The sequence below is a fragment of the Natrix helvetica genome, assembly GCF_964273705.1.
Source record: "Natrix helvetica genome assembly, chromosome: 2".
Classification (NCBI taxonomy): domain Eukaryota; kingdom Metazoa; phylum Chordata; class Lepidosauria; order Squamata; family Natricidae; genus Natrix; species Natrix helvetica.
The window spans coordinates 171,335,113-171,350,082 of NC_138552.1; positions in this window are offsets into that span (position 1 = coordinate 171,335,113).

The window sequence follows — 14,970 nt, forward strand, 5'->3', positions numbered from 1 at the left end:
ATGCAATTTTTTTTTGACAAAAAACAGGCCCGTTTTTGCAAACAACGGGCCGTTTTTCGCTCTTTTCTGTGCCCCCTGTGCACTCTGCAACCCCCGCCAAGGCTTTTATTTGGAAAAAATGGGCATGTTTTTGCGAAAAATGAGTCGTTTTTCAGAAGTTTGCAGAGTGCAAAAACTTTTTCCCCCTTTTGGAAAGCTCTTTAACTGATGAGAATTACATTGATCAAGTGCTGTGCCAGCCGAAACAAAGTCTTAAGGTTTGTCAGCAATTTCCTTCTCCAGCACATGGATAAATACACCTGGAAACATCTACCTACCTACTCTCTCTCTTCCCTACCTATCTACTGTATTTCTCTATCTCTTTCTATTTCTCTCTCTCTATCCCTCTACCTACCTACCTACACACTCTCCCTACCTACCTACCTACTGTATTTCTCTATCTCTCTGTATTTCTCTATCTCTCTGTATTTCTCTCTCTCTCTATCCCTTTATCTACCTACCTACCTACTCTCTACCTACCTACCTACCTACCTACCTATCTACTGTATTTCTCTTTCTTTCTCTCCCTCTCTATCCCTCTATTTACCTACCTACTTTTTTCTTTAATTTGCCTCTTCAAAACCTTGGTGCATCTCATACTCCAGTGTGTCTTATACTCTGAAAAATACGATATTCAAATTTCACTGTTAAAAACAAAAGAACAGGAAAAGTGAAAAGATGCACTTCTCAATTACAATGTTTTTTTTAAAGCCTATCCCCTTTTCTTATTTCATCCATGAGCATGTTATGAAATATCCAGCTTTTTACTGTTTCACTGGTGATTTTTTTAAAAAAAAATTGTCATAAAAAGAAGCAACCAATGAGGAGGTGAAAAATCTGTCCTGCCACAGCACAAACAACCTATGAGGAAAACTATAGAGGGATTTGTCCGCAAGGAATCAAGGGACAGCACGCAGCTGGCAAACCAGAAAGCACTGCTTGAATCAGAAAATGCTACTTTGCCGTGAGGCAGCCAAAGATGGATGGTGGCTGCCTTCTTAGAGGATTGGGAACTAGCAGAGGAAGATGTGTTTTCTTGCCTTTGAGAAATGGTCCATGGCCCAGACCTGTGTGACATACCATATTTTTCGGAGTATAAAACACACCGGAGTATAAGATTCACCAAGATTTTGAAGAGGCAAATTTAAAAAAAAGGGTTTTGCACTCTGCAGACCTCCCAAAAATGGGCCCATTTTTTTAAGGGCATGAATAGCCTTTAGGAGGCGTGTAGAGTGCTCCTAGTGGGTGGGGAGGACAAAAATGAGCAAACCCAGCCAATTTTTCACGAAAACGGGTCCGTGTTTTTGTCAAAAAAAGAACATGCATAGCCTTTAGGAGACTTATAGAGTGCTCCTGGGGATTGTGGGGGGGCTGTTTTTTGCTCATTTCTGCCCTCCCCAGAACCCAGGAGCACTCTGATAGCCTCCTAAAGGCTATACACAAACCATTTGGTGAAGGGGGTGGGGTTTCGGGAGGCAAAAAATGCTGTATTCAGTGTATAAGATGCACCCAGATTTTCAGCCTCTTTTTGGGGGGGAAAAGGTGTGTCTTATACTCTGAAAAATACAATAGTTTTATTTATTATTTATTTATTTAGTTTGTCACTCATGTGCAAGATAACAGGAATAAGAATAAACATGAATAAGAATACATGAAATGGATACAAATAAATGGGGACATTAGGACAGGGACTTTAGGCACGCTGATGCACTTAGGCACACCCCTATTATCTGTTATGCTTTATCAGCCATATATTATTATATCAATTATTATATCACCTATAACCTCATATCTATACTAACTACAGCAAAATCTTTGCAATCTTGTCTTCAAGTCATCACTTAGGACCACTTTATTTCTTTGGGGTAATGATTTCTGGAATCAGAACTTTTCTGTAAACAACAACAGATGGCCCTGTGTCATCTGTTTTCATGTAAGCTGTGTGTGTGTGTTAATCGTGGGATATTCTTGATGACGATGAGTGTCTTTAATCTGAGCGTTAGCTTCTTTGAATTTAAATTATAGAAAAGTGGACCATAATTGGATTTAAATATTTGTGTCATTGCCTGGAGGGAAAAGGAAAAATAAACCTATTTTTGCATAATTGCTCTTTGCATCATTGGTAGTACACTGATATTTAACAAGCTATAAGCTCTTGGGTATGGTAAGAATACTGGGAGGGAAATAAGGATAATTCATTTGCAGAATTTTATAAATACTTAGTATGCAGCATTAAAGTATGGAGGAATATTGGCTATCAGTGGGTGATACCCATGGCGATGTACAGGGGTGGTTTTCAGCCAGTTCTGACAGGTTCTGGAGAACCGGTAGCTGAACTTTTGAGTAGTTCAGAGGACGGCAAATTGGCTGGCCCTGCACCTGCTGCCTCCCAGATGGACTTCTTTTGTTGCCCTGAATAGGAGAACGAGCTGGAAAGCAGGTTAGTTGGGTGGGGAAGGAATGGGGATTTTGCGGTATCCTTCCCCTGCCACACCCACAAAGCCACACCCATAAAACCACGCCCACAGAACCACTAGTAAAAGCTTTTGAATCACTGGTGATGTAGGCACTGTAGATACCCAGCGGTGCAATGGGATTTCTCTTCCTTTAGACCTGCTTAGAAAAGTCCTTCAATTTCCTGGATGCTTTACCAAATGTGTGCAGGAGAAAGACTTGTATTCCTTCAGTCAAAATTTCCATTTTATGCCTGCCCCAAAGCCATGGTTTTCGCTTATGAGAGCTCATCCCCATCTTGAATAAGAGGTGCTGCTCATTCAACCACCTGAGACATTTGTAGCAAATTATGTTGTTAGGAAGGCAGCAACATTAATTACATAAACAGACAAGCAAGGTCAGAGCTGCCTGGATCTCCCTCATTAACTGCTAATTGCCCACAGGAAAAGCAGTATCATTCCATGGTGACTTCAGGCAATCAAATATATCTCTTTGTGGCTGTGTAATTGAAAGCAGAGTAGGATATTTTTTTCCTTTATAGATAAAAAGTGTTCATTCTTTTTTATAGGGTAAGTCTTTCCCCACTTTGTCAAATGCATGTGTTGGAAGAAATGTCCATCTGGGTTCAGTTCGAAGTGGGGAAAAAGACACTGGAAACATGGAGGCTGTTTGGAAAGATGGTTTAATGGTGAACAGGATCACATGGCTTGAGTTCCTGAGCAGAAGAAAGGGAAGAGATGCCGAGAGTCCCTGGGTTTTATGTCTTCTGCTGGGCTTTGAACTTCCTGGGGGCACAGGAAGAGTATCCTGATAGGTTGCTGTCAGAGGTCATCGCTAGCTTTGTAGATTGTGTGTGTGATAAGTTTGGTTGAAACTTGGTGGTTGGTGCGATGAAGGGCAATGAAATGGGATAGATCTTTGTTATGTAGGATAGACTGGCTCAGGCTTTAATGGCCCATTGACAAAGGGGGCGGGCTGAGTTTCTGCCTCTCTGAGTTTCTACTTCTCTTTTTAGAGGAAATATTCTGCCTTTTTCATATTTCCTAAAATATTTCATTTTTCTAGGAGAGAGGTGGGTGCTAACTTCCTACACATTGAAGTCTAGATTTAACCTCAGTTGAAAACTTTCATAGTTCAGTGATAAGTATGGGATCCAATAGAATAAAATCAACAGAGCAACAATTATCCATCCCCCTCTGAGTGCTATCATCCCTTGAGATATTTTAATACACGTCTTCTCAAATTTCTTCAATATAACTTTTTAAAATTATTCTTCTCATCTTTGTTATCAGTTAGAAATCTAGTTAGAAATCTAAATATGCAAGCGAGGCTTTGTTCCATGATTACTCTGACTATCTAGAGAATGTCATCCCATTATAAATTCATCATTGCCATGGAGTTTACCATTTACTGGAGTTTGCATTGTTCTGCACAATGAAAGGTTGACTTCTAAAATAGACAAGTTTCCCACACCCATCGACCCAGTCCCTCCTCCCGTTGCCAAGTGTCAACAATCAAAAAACGGAGCAAATCTAGTCATGAATAGCAGCCTTATTGTTATGCATCATTTTATCAATGGGATGCTCCTTTCAAGCTTTTCTTTGAGCCCATTTCTGCTACTGAGGGATGGAGGCCTTAATTATGATTTTGTCATTTCCATTGTCTGAGACAAATGACTAAGTGGCTTATTAAGGCAATTAAATTTGCCTCCTCTCTCACTAATCTCTCGCGGAGCACAATATCCTATTAGGCAGCCCGAGGGGAGAGGGAGAGGTTATCTTTGAAACCTTGCAATAATAGTGAGGAGCTTGGTAATTAATTATCTTTCATCATTCAGCCAATTTGAAGCACGACTCCTCCTACTCTCTTTCTCTTTGTTCCCAGGTGAGGGGAAACCTTTCCAACAGGCAACACTGACATGAAGGAGAGCAATTAAAAGCACCCCTCCTTGCAACATTGCTCTTGCAGAGCTGCTGTGCACAACCTGTGTCAACTATTATAATCATCTGTTAACTATGCAGGAATTATCCCCACTCATTTCCTTTCAGCCACTTTAGTGCAGTGGTTAGGGCGCTAGGCTTAGAAATCAGGAGACTGTGAGTTCTAGTCCCCACCTTAAGTACATATACCATATGTAGTAGCAACCTTGGGCCAAATGGCAAACCACTTCTGCAATCATCATCCTCTTTTAATGACCCCATCATCCTTTGTGGGGTGGAGTCTGGGCAACTGAATGGAGATGGGTGTTTATTGGCCAGATGCCCTTCCTGTCACCAATGCGGAGTATTTTTCAGCAGATATATTTTCAGTGTGCCCAGAGAGAGAAATATCTGTCTCTACCTAGGATCGAACTCACAGCCTCCTGATTGTGAGGCTAGAGCTCCACCTCTAGGACACTGCACCATTCGCAAACCATTTCTGCAATGTTATCAAGAAAACAGCAGGGACTTGCCCAGGCAGGTTTCAAGAGGGAAGATTGCATCAAAGGCATACAAGTGCACAAGTCATTCTTTCTTGACCAAACCGCAGCATATAGTGGAATGTTCCTTGTAATCAGTGACGTGCAGGCAGGGGAGGCAGGGGAGGCAGAGCCTCACTGCTCTCATCATGAAAATAAAAAAAAATTACTCCGGGAAGCCGTGAAAGTGTGCTGATCTCGCCATTTTTTGCATCGGGCGAGCCCGGGATCCTTGCAAGGGGAATGGGACCACGTGTGCTGGCGGCTCCTCAATGCCAGCCTCAGATCAGCGCAGCCGCGGTCCCCTTCATGTTGGCTTAGGAAGGAGAGGAATGGAACCACATGTGCAGGGGAAGGGGATTGCGGCTGTGCTAATCTGAGGCTGTGTGCTGCTGAGGAGCCGCCTGCACACGTGGTCCCATTCCCCTTGCAAGGATCCTGGGCTCGCCCGATGCAAAAAATGCCTAGGTAACATCATCAGTGCTAGAAGGGGGGGAAGGAGGAGAAAGGAGAAGTTTCTCTTCTCAGAAATGTCTTTTCAGTGGAGCTGCGGCAGCCTGTCTGTCCCTTTCTGACATTTCTGAGAAGAGAAACTTCTCCGTTTGGGCTGCGCCCGTGCGATCGGTGAAGAAGTGTGGGGAAAAGACGAGGCTTGACACAAAGAGGAACGTCCAACTCTGTTTTATTAACAAGAAGCAATGTCAAGTAATACAGGAGAGAATCAACGTTCCTTAGCCTGACAGCTATTTAAGGGAAAGCTGTCAGGCCGAGGAACCAATCAAGAGATCAGATCAGCCCGCCTTCAGCCATGCCGCGCCTGATTGGCTACGGCGCAGCATGGCTGTTGCTGGCTGACAACAGGGGGAATTCCCCGGTCGTAAGTCGGGGAGGAAAGAACACAATACTCCTTCCCCCCCAGCGAGTACGCATGCGTAGCAGTGGAGCATGCGTAGTCGCTAAGATAGGCTGGGCGGCGACAGACACGCCCAGAACGCCTCAGAACTGGGCAGACCGTCGGAGAAGGAGGTGGTGTCCGTGGGAGCTCCTCCCTGAAGGGAGTGGAGCTCCGGGCGCCATCTTGAAGGCCTACCCCAGCCGGAGGAGGAGGCGGAGACTCAGGAACAGGTAGGCAGGGCCGGGGTGGCGCGGCCGCTGGCGGGTTTGAGTCAGGGAACTTTGAATTGTTGCGAGGGACAGGCTGGCCTGATTGAGGGAAGGCCAAAGTCGGTTGCAATGGCGGAGCTGGTAGCCCAACGGGGGCTGAAACGATGGAGGGCTGTGGAAGGCGGAAGGCGCCTGGAACAGTCTCTGGCGAAACATCTTGCGGCCTGGGCAACGGCCACGGCTGGGGAAACGGTTGCGGCGCCAACCCCAGGGCCTCGGGTGGAATTGGCGAGGCCGACTCTGCGGGGTTGTTGTGTGGATCCAAAGGTTCGCGGCGCCTTAATTGATCCACGTGGCGGCGCCAGTCTGCACCGTCGGCGGTCCGGACCCTGTAAGAGCAGGGGCCGGTTACAAAAGTGACGGTGGCAGGCACCCACTTAAGATCCCCGGAGAAAGCCCTAGCCCATACTGGATCGCCCTCACGGAAGGAACGGGAAGGGGGCCCCAGGTTGCTCGGCTGTGCCTCAGAATAGGTTGGGTGCAACCTATCTAAGGTGGTCCGCAGGCGCCGGCCCATCAGCAGCTCAGCTGGGGTTTTGCCGGACAAGGGACACGGGGTGGAATGCTGAACCAGGAGGTAAGCAGCCACCCTCGTGGGCCAGTCGCCCTTGTCCATTCGGCCAAGGGCTTCTTTGGCCGAGCGGACAGCGCGTTCCGCCCGGCCATTGCTGGCCGGATGATAGGGAGCGACGAGGGCATGCCTGATGCCTTGGGTGGCCAGGAAACCCTGGAACACGGTGGACGCAAACTGAGGACCATTGTCCGACACAACGACGTCTGGCAAGCCGTGGGTGGCAAACAGGCGCGTCAGTGCTCGGACAGTGGCCTCGGCTGTGGTGGAGGTCATGATGATGAGCTCCACCCAGCGCGAGTAAGCGTCCACCACAACCAGGAAAACCTGACCACGGAAAGGCCCGGCGAAGTCCAGGTGGAGGCGTGACCACGGGCCGCGGGGAATCTCCCACTCCCGCGGCGGGGCCGCCGGAGGCGCTGGACGGGAGACCTGGCAGGTCGAGCACCTGGCAACCCAGGTAGCTATCTCGTCGTCCAGCCGGGGCCACCAGACATAGCTGCGCGCCAATGCCTTCATGCGCGCTATGCCAGGGTGGCCCTCATGGAGGCGAGATAGCACCTGGTCACGCAGTGTGGGTGGAATGATCACCCTGTCTCCCCACAGGAGGCACCCACTGTGAAGGGACAGCTCTAACTGCCTGGCCTTGTAGGGGCGGTGGCCGTCGGACACCGGCCCCTCAGGCCACCCCCGCAGAACCCAGGTCATCACCTGGGAGAGGGTGGGGTCGGCCAGAGACGCTGCCGCCACATCGCCCGCAGAGAGCGGCAAGGCGAGGTCTGCAATGGCCAAAACAGACATGCAAGGCACTGTCTGAGGGTTGGAGACGGGCAAGGGGCAGCGGCTGAGGGCATCAGCATGCCCTAGCTGCTTGCCAGGGCGGTAGACCAGGGCATACGAGTATGCCGCTAGGAACTCCACCCAACGTGTCATCCGGGGTGACAGAATGGGAGGGGTCGGACGGTCACCGGCCAGAAGCCCAAGGAGCGGCTTGTGGTCAGTGAAGAGCGTGAAATGCCGTCCGTAGAGGTATTCGTGGAACTTTTTAACCCCGGACACGGCAGCCAGAGCCTCCTTGTCGATCTGGCTGTAGTTCCTCTCCGCTGGAGAGAGTGTCCGGGAATAAAAAGCTATGGGGGCTTCTGAGCCGTTGGGAAGGACGTGGCTCAGGACAGCCCCCAAACCCACGGGGGAGGCGTCACACGCTAGAGTCAGGGGCATCCTGTCACTATATTGGACTAGGACTGCCTCTGACGTCAGCATGTCTTTGACAGCCGCGAACGCATGCGCTTCGCGGCTGCCCCAGCGCCAGGCTGCCGATCGGTCGAGCAACCGATGCAGCGGCTCGGCTAGTGACGCCTTGTGTGGCAAAAATGGCGCGTAGAAATTTAAAAGCCCCAAGAACGACTGCAGCTCCGCCTTAGTGGCGGGGGTGGGGGCGTTCTTGATGGCTGCGACTTTTGCAGGGGTGGGGTGGATTCCGTGGGCATCTATGGAGAAGCCGAGGAAATCCACTTTAGGCACAGCAAATGAACATTTGCTGCGCTTTAATTTGAGACCCGCGCCCCTAAAACGGTCGAGGACCTTCCCCAGTACTTCGAGGAGTCCTGAGCGGCTGGATGCAGCGATCAGGACATCGTCGAAATAGGGTACAACGCCAGGGAGCCCATGGAGCAAACGCTCCATGAGGCTCTGGAAGATCCCCGGGGCCACGGAAACGCCAAATTGGAGGCGGCGGCAACGGAAAGCCCCTCGGTGGGTGACGATAGTCTGCGCAGCCGCCGCTTCGTCATCCACCGGGAGCTGCTGGTAAGCCTGCGCCATATCCAGTTTCGCAAAAATACAGCCCTGCCCCAGGGAGTGGAGCAGGTGCTGTACGACAGGGACTGGATAGGGGTTTGCCTGAAGGGCCAAATTGATGGTTGACTTAAAATCGGCGCAGAGGCGTATGGAACCGTCGGCCTTCACAGGGACCACTATTGGGGTCTCCCAACGCGAGTAGTCAACAGGCTCCAGTACGCCCTGCGCCAACAAGCGGTCAATCTCCTCATCAACTTTGGCCCTTAAGGCAAAAGGCACCCTGCGGGCCTTCAGCCTAATGGGAGCAACCTGGGGATCTAAGTTAAGAGAGATGGGGGTGCCCTTGTATAGTCCCAGCTGGCCGTCAAAGACGTCCGCGTAGGCGGAGATGACAGCAGCTACGTCAGGGGGTGTGTCTGAGATGGAGTGCACCCCCTGCACGGAGAGACCAAGGGCGGGGAACCAATCTAGCCCCAATAGAGCGGGGAGGGGCTTTTCAACCACTAGGATTGGCAGGCACCCCGAAAACCCCCCGTATTCAACCCTGACTGTATGGCATCCCAGGGTTGGAATAAGTGACCCCTGATAGTCCCTTAAGGCCACGGGGCTAGCAGACAGCTGGCATTTTAGGACGCCGGGGCACAGTTTCTGGAAGTCCGCCCAGGCGATTAAGGAGCGGGACGAGCCGGAGTCCACCTCCATTATACAAGGCGTGCCCTCAATGAGGACTGCCGCCTTGATTCTGTCCGCACCTGCGGAGGCCTGGTAGATCGCCTCTGCGGGGGCGGCTGCTGCAGGGCCTGGCTCCACGGTGTAACAGCTGGCCTTCGAGCGCGGCTGGCGGCGGGGCTGCTGCTGCGGTCCGGCTGTCATCTGCTGGCCTGTGGCTCCCTGGGATGGTGGTGGTAACACAGCACGGCAAACTTGGGCCAGGTGCCCTTTTTTCGAGCACCGGCGGCAGATGGATGCCCGGAATGGGCAGGCTGACCGGTCGTGGCTGCCCCCGCAGCCCAGGCAGGCTGTCACAATCTGGCGCGGAGGTCGCGGATTGCGGCGTCTCTGTAGTTCTGCCAGGCGAGCCACAAGTTCTTCCTCTTCCTCAGCCGGGCTCGGAATGGGCACCAGCTGATCAATGAGGCAGGTCTGCGCTGGGGAAGATTGAAACGGGTGGCGGTCCATCTCAGCGACGGATTGCTCCGACAACTCCGCCGCCCGTGCCTCAGCGACCGCCTCTGACAGGGTGATTTCTGGCCGAGCCAGGAGACGCCTCCTCAGCCGGCGGTCCCTGATGCCGCTCACGAATTGTTCCACCAGGTTGTCCTCCAAGTCTGGGAACTCGCAGGGTATGGCTGTGGTCCGCAAGGACTGGAGGAACTGGCTGACGTCTTCGTGCGGCTTCTGGACGCACTGGCGGAAAGCGTACCGCCTGGTGATTTTCGATGGGGTCGGGGCGTAATGTCCCTTCAGCTTGGTCATCAGCGTGTCCCAGTCGAGGTCGTGGACTGGCACTGGGGCTGCCAACGCCCGGGCGGCGTTGAACATCGGGGTTCCGCAGCTACTGAGGAAGAAGCTGCACTTCTCCTCCATCGGGATACCCCGTTTCCCGTTGGCTCGTAGGAAGCACTCAAATCGCTCCAAAAATCCCGTCCATCCCTCTCCCTCGGTTCCGAAGGGAGCGAACGGTGGAAGCGAAGACATTGCGGCTTGAAGTTGTGCGGCTCGGGAAGCTAAACTCAAGCGGCTGTGTAAAGAGGTCGGGTTCCGTCAGGGTCGTCGCCTCAGAAAGATCCCACCTTCGTCGCCAGTGAAGAAGTGTGGGGAAAAGACGAGGCTTGACACAAAGAGGAACGTCCAACTCTGTTTTATTAACAAGAAGCAATGTCAAGTAATACAGGAGAGAATCAACGTTCCTTAGCCTGACAGCTATTTAAGGGAAAGCTGTCAGGCCGAGGAACCAATCAAGAGATCAGATCAGCCCGCCTTCAGCCATGCCGCGCCTGATTGGCTACGGCGCAGCATGGCTGTTGCTGGCTGACAACAGGGGGAATTCCCCGGTCGTAAGTCGGGGAGGAAAGAACACAATACTCGGAGCAACCACGCGGTTTGATGATGTCACCAGCCTCACCAGTCATAAACCTCACCGCACGTCACTGCTTGTAATTATGTGGGAGAAGTGGTGAAATTCAAAAAAAAATACTACAGGTTCTGTGGGCATGGCTTGGTGGGTGTGGTGTGTCTTGGTGGGCATGGCTTGGTGGGTGGGGCAGGGGAAGGATACTCCATTCCCACCCCATTCCAGGGAAATGATACTGCAAAACCTCCATTCCCACCCCATTCAGGGACCAGCCAGAGGTGGCATTTGCTGGTTCTCCAAACTACTCAAAATTTTCACTACCGGATCTCCAGAACCTGTCAGAACCTGCTGGATTTCACCCCTGTGTGGGAGACTTGCGTTGTTGGAGAACAGTTCCACATCCTGTCATGTTCTTTTCTGCCTATCCCTTTCTCTCCTCTCTTCCTGCAGCAATCCTCTTCTGGAAGCTAGGTGGAAATCACAAGCGTTGCTTGCTTCCTTTGATGGGGCTTAATAAAACAAACTTAGGAGGTGGCTGAAACTGAAGCAGATGGATGCTTTGGACCCTGGAGGAGCTCCCTATGCCCAGGGAAGTACTGTTAACATCGGTGACTCTGAAATGCGCAGCATATAAAGAACCACACACTTAGATTATCAATGCTGCTGTATTTCAATCAACGTTTTTAGAACCATCTGGATGTTTCACAGCTCCCTTCCTGTGGCTCTTATCATTATGTACAAAAGCATACTTAACAGCATGCCAAAAAAATAATAATTCCAAATAATCCCATCTGGAGCCCTGGTCGGCAGTGGAATAGATTCTCTCAGGAGGTGGTGAGCTCTTCTGGTTAGGTTGCCATCTGTCAGGGACACTGTAGCTTCATCTTGCATTGCAGGTCTTAAACTGGGCTGGGGATTGAGCTGAATGAGTTCCACATTCCTTTTTTTTATGCCATTATTATATGCTGCCACCAGCAATCCCTAGAAAGAGATGGGTCATTGCTAACAAAAATAACTCTGGATATGGTCGCATGTAATTGACATTTTAAGTGACATATTTATTTATTTATCTTATGGCATATCATTCATGGACTAGCAATATACATTAACATTTCACCTAGATTAGTAGAACGCAAGAAAACATAAATGTTGAAAAGATTTATATTCAAATACCAATGTCTAAAGTGACATACGTCTTGACATAATATAACCTATTCATAGTTGTATGAATTAATCAACAATGTGAAAAGCTTTGGGAGTTCACAGTAGCAAATTCCACTAAATTCTCCAAAAGGATGCATGAATTGGACTGCAGTCTTCACTTATTGTGTTTTTAGAAATTGCTTGGCAGTGTTGGAAACTTTGCCTGCAAAAAAAAAATGTGTTAAAATTTAGTCTAATTCGAGAAGAATTGATCTTTCAGAAAATAATATTTTCAGAGGAAATAATCTGTTTCAAGATCAATGAATACAACACTATAGTGAAGTGGCTACCACCTACCTCTCCTGCTTCTTCCAGATTTAATGGTCCCAACTGGAAAGAAAGTGAAGGGTCCAAATGTACCTTGCTGTTCTTCTTGTGTCATCAGAAGAACATGATCATTCTAAGTAGGAAATCTATTTACAATTCACAAGCAGTAGTGAGATTGGGGCTGGGGGGGGAGGAACTACGAAGACTAGCTAACAATGAAAACTGGGAATGTAGCAGAAGAAAATCAGGTAAAACAAAAGAACAAATGAAATGAAATAAAACTTTCTTGCTTGGGGAAAGCATTAGTTGATGAAGGCGGGGAAAGTTTTCAAATACGGGGGAGAAATGCCAGAAACATTTTCCAAACTCTTTACTTCTGTTTCTATAAAAGACTGAAATTAGGTTATCCACAAATGAGAAAGACTATTCCCCATTGTCAATATTTTTAGTTAGGAAATTTTCAATGCCTAAACTCCTATTTTTTCTTCCCAAGTTTTTGATGCAGTATTAGAGACATTGGAGTCCTGAGGGCAGTATTAGCAAGAAAGAAATTTAATATTCCCTGGCATTAACATCAGACTGCTCCATAAATGTGCTTCCTTAAAGGGTAAATACTCTTGATATATTATTCCTTTATGTGCTGCCCCTCTCACTCAAACACACACACAAACACACACACACACACACACACACACGTGTAACTGTGGTTTAGTGACTTTATTAATGTTCCCCAGCAATTCCCTTCACCAAGACTCAGAATTGTGCCAATTAAGTCCAGTCACAAGCAGGCCAAGATTAGTCCACAGAACAATTGAAAGTTGCTCAAACAAATAACTCCACCAAACAAATTTAAATCCACACACATGAGAGCTCAGGAAGCAAGAAAATTCCAGAGTCTACAAGGCATGAATCAATTCCAAACACGGTGTCCATCCAGAGTGAAGCAGAAAACACAATGAACAAACACATTCAACTAGAAAACAAACACATTGTTCCCAGCAACACCTCCCTCTGTCTGCTGTAATAAATAGCCAGCTTTCCGGTGCAGCCCATCAAGGTGGGTGGGGCCTTCTCCTCTCGAGTAGTCTGGCTGATCTCCAATGCTCCTGCCTTTTCTCTGCCCTACATGTTTTTGGATGAGAGGCAGAAGGCAATTCCTCCTCCTCTTCGCTAGCTGTCTGCCACTGCAAGCTTTCCCCAGCTGATGCTTCCTCCAAATCTCTTCCAGCCAGCCATTCAGAGCCATCAACCAACTCAGTTCCTGATGTGCCAGGAATGGGCTGAGCTGACATCTGAGGAATCTGGGGAGTCATCCAAGGGAGACATCACACTTTGAAAGGAAAGAGTAGGCTAAATGGGAAAGGGATAGTCTGATTTCTAGGCAAAACACAGTTGACCAGGCTTATGTTTTGCCTTCCTTGTAAGTTGCTATACACCTGCGATTTTATATTTTCTAGATAATGATGTGGTGATGAAAAACATCTTTTTTCTTCTCCCACTCAGAGAGAGAGACAATGAAGAGGTGTTGAAGAAATGCATTGCAGACTTCGACAGCATGGGCATTTTTTTCAAGAGTCTCGATGGCTATCGACTTTGTCTCACAAATCTTGCCTGAACAAATATAGAGCCTGGAATTCACCAGCTGATATTGGATGCTAACAAGTGCTTAATGAAGTATGGACAGAAACATTAATTCCTTTTCCTGGCAAATTATTAGAGCCTGTTTTTCATTTCTGAATTAATAGTAGTACAATGCATCATTAGTGCGCCTTTATTCATTTAAAAAGAGTACGGATAGCTATTAGTATGAGAACAACTATTGCTAATAAAAATATTTGATTCAGCATTTTGGGTGTTACATGGTGCAAGTTTAGAAAAGGCGCTGGCAACCTGCAAAGACCTACAGGGAGCCTCCATGAATAGACTAGGATCTGGGGTGGGCTCCAGCAGTCACTATTGCTGGTTCGCTCGTGGGCGCGCTATGTGTGCATGCTCAGTGCAATAAAAATTGTTCTGCGCATGCGCAGAAGCAAAAAAACCAAAATGGCAGCACCTGCAGTGCTGCTTGGAGAGCCAGTTCAGGGGTGTGGCAGGCCTGGGTCACTGCCGGTTCCAGCAACCCAGGATGCCAAATCACTACAGGTCTGAACCAGTAGGAACCCACCACTGACTAGGATGTGAGTCAACCCAATACCAGTCCTGTCCCAGTCCACAGACACAAAACTTGGAGCTTTAAAGACTTTACTGAGATGCCACTGGATTAAATACTATTATTGTAGTTTTCCCCACTAGCACCAACTGCAAAGTTCCACTTAGTCCAGGTCTGCTCAGCCTAGAGTTGCAAAGTCCACAGGGGAAAGAACAAGTGTGCATGTCCACACACACACACACACACACACACACACACACCTAGTCTGAAATCCAGGAATTGTCAGGGTCCACATATGTTAAGTCCAAGCCAAGGTCCAAGTCCAAAGTCCGAGAAGCAACTCTGAAATCCAAACATGAGTTCACAAGAAGCACCAGTCCGAAGTCATGAGAACAGGAGTCATGGATTTGGAACACATACAAGGCAAAGAAAATGGGTGCTTGTGTCCAATTTATTTGAGCTAAATAGCTGCACACTGGTGTAACTCATTAGCGGTGGCAAGGCTATCTCCTCGCCCTTCCCTCCATTCATCCCTACGCATCCTGGAATCTGATGGAAGGAAGTTCATTCTCATCCCTGCTGACCGCTTGCAGCTGTCCACCTAGCACTTCTGACTGGATCTCCAAGCCCTCCAGCTGTAGCTGCATCTCTCCCCTTTCCTCTCTAGCCATATGCTCAACCAGTCATTCCCTTGAAGATCCTTCCGAGGTTCCCACCCTCACTTCTTCATCCATCCCCTCCATGCCTGGCTCAGGGGTCTTAGCCTCTTCCTGATGCTCCTTTTCGCTCTC